Source organism: Babylonia areolata, chromosome 10 (genome assembly GCF_041734735.1).
Source record: "Babylonia areolata isolate BAREFJ2019XMU chromosome 10, ASM4173473v1, whole genome shotgun sequence".
In the NCBI taxonomy this organism is placed as follows: domain Eukaryota; kingdom Metazoa; phylum Mollusca; class Gastropoda; order Neogastropoda; family Buccinidae; genus Babylonia; species Babylonia areolata.
Genome location: NC_134885.1, coordinates 22,478,921 through 22,481,420, shown reverse-complemented (window position 1 = coordinate 22,481,420; position 2,500 = coordinate 22,478,921). Strand labels below are relative to the sequence as shown.

The 2,500-nt window shown below is 45.3% G+C and overlaps 1 protein-coding gene across 1 annotated transcript in view; it reads right to left on the bottom strand.

The window, feature by feature from the left end:
• The window catches only part of LOC143286500 (uncharacterized), a 133,299-nt gene that overhangs the window by 100,213 nt on the left and 30,586 nt on the right, over positions 1-2,500 (bottom strand). The window lies entirely within an intron of this gene.

Here is a 2,500-nt window from a genome sequence, read left to right as displayed (position 1 = left end):
AACTGGTATGGGCACCAACTCATATTTCCTGCACAGAGGTAAGGGTTTCATCCTTCATCCCCAAGTGACATGGGCACTAGCCCATCCTTGAATAGGGGCTTCATCCTTTATCCCAAGCTGGTTTGGGCAATAACCCATCTTCCCTACACAGAAGCAAGGGTTTCATCCTTTATCCCAAAATGGTATGGGCACGAACCCGTCTTCCCTGCACACATCCCAGGTCCTCATCCTTTATTCCAAACTGGTATGGACCTGACCCATCTTCCCTATACCCAGGTAAGGGCTTCACCCTTTATTCCGAACTGATATGGGCACTGACCCAACTCTGCACAGAGCTAAGAGTTTCATCCTTTATCTTACGCCGGTATGGGCACTAACCACTTAGTGGAGTGATGGCCTAGAGGTAACGTGTCCGCCTAGGAAGCGAGAGAATCTGAGCGCGCTGGTTCGAATCACGGCTCAGCCGCTGATATTTTCTCCTCCTCCACTAGACCTTGAGTGGTGGTCTGGATGCTAGTCAATCGGATGAGACGATAAACCGAGGTCCCGTGTGCAGCATGCACTTAGCGCACTAAAAAGAACTCACGGCAATAAAAGGGTTGTTCTTGCCAAAATTCTGTAGAAAAATCCACTTCGATAGGAAAAATAAATAAAACTGCAGGCAGGAAAAAATACCGAAAAAATGGGTGGCGCTGTAGTATAGTGACGTGCTCTCCCTCGGGAGAGCAGCCCGAATTTCATACAGAGAAATAAATACAAATACAAATAACCCATGTACACATGGGGAAGAGATTCACCCTTTATCCCAGGCTGGTACGGGCATTAACCCACCTTTCCTGCAAACAGGAAGAGTCCAAACCCACTCAGCATTTATCTCGTTTTCTCAGCACGCGAGTAAGTCCAAACTCACCTGACAACGATTGATCGGCCCGATACCTCTAGCACGGAATGTACGTCCAACAGAGGATAATGGAGTTACTACGACAGCTTTTAGCTGTTTTCAATAACAAAAAGTACTAATCTTGCACACAACAGTTCCGGATGCATACACACTAATGGAAACACTTTCTGTGCTGTTTTGTGATTTCCTCAACAAGAAAAAGTAAAGAAAAAAAAAACAGCAAAAAGAATAGCTGAACTGAATGAACGAGTGAAATGACAATGGAAGTCCAATTTCCAGTTGCTTTCTTTTTTTTTTCTTTAAAAAGGTCATCAGGGTTACTGTTCTTACGTGTTCACACGCGTATACGAGAGAATGTGGAAGTAACAGTCCACGAAGGAAGAGAACGAAATTGATTTGAATGTACCTGCATGAAAAACATGAAAGGAAGACAGAGACAGCTCTGGGAAGACAATATCCAGTAATGGGCAGGAATGAATCTGGCGGAATCCCAGAAAGCGACTGAGGACACAGACAGGTGGAGGAGAGTGGTGGAGTTGTCTTCACTGGCATGGTGCCCCAATCATAGGCGCAACAGCCGAGTTGTTATTAAAGCGTTGCACTTTCAATCTGAAGGTCCCGGGTTCGAATCCCGGTTACGGCGCCTGGTGGGTGGGTAAAGATTGGATTGTTTCCCCCCCGATCCCCCAGTTTAACCGGTGTGCAGACCTGCTAGTGCCTGAACCCCCTTCGTGTGTATACGCATGCAGAAGATCAAATACGCAACTGAAAGTTCCTGTAAACTATATCAGTGCTCGGCGGGTTATGGAAACAAGAACACACCCAGAATGCACCCCTCCTCCCCCGAAAACGGAGCGGGGATGTAAACAGTCATAATATAAGGAGAGGCCCAGTCGTGTATATGAGTGCACGTAGGACTTGCAGCCCACGAACGAAGGAGAAGAAGAAGAACAAGAACCAGAAGACTGGTGCCTCAACAACATCAAGGGAGCTCAAGGGATAGGGGATGGTGAATGAAAACATAATGGACGGGTGGTTTATGTTATCAAGAAATGTTAACTCTCTCCATACGAACGGCGAAAGAGACGACGTTAACAGCGTTTCACCCCAATTACCATCATCAAAATATTGCAAGCGGAAAGCTCTTATACTGAAGACGTGAATGTTGACAAAGAATACCACAATTCTGACGACGGAAGCTAAAGGTTGGGTCATTCAGACACCCACTGGACATCCGAGGGGTCTGTGTAGAGGAGAAGAGAGGACTGGCCGTACTGAGTGAGTTAAAGAGAAACATTCGAAAATAAATTTAAAAGATTTTCACTGGAGAAAAAAAAACCTACAAAGAAACAAACAAAGGTAGAAAATGAAAGAGAAGAGTGTGAACGGGCCTCTGGAAGATCGAAAAGCATTCACCCGTGAATTGCGCCACGCTCGGAAAACGCCTAGGTGATGTTGATCACTATTAAGCACATGCCGTTATCTTGAGGAAAAGAAGTTCTGTTGCTGGTAGTGACTTGGTACAAGTATCGATTTTTCAACATTTCATTTGTACAAATTTTCTAATTTTGGGGAGCAATGTATAATGAAGCACATACA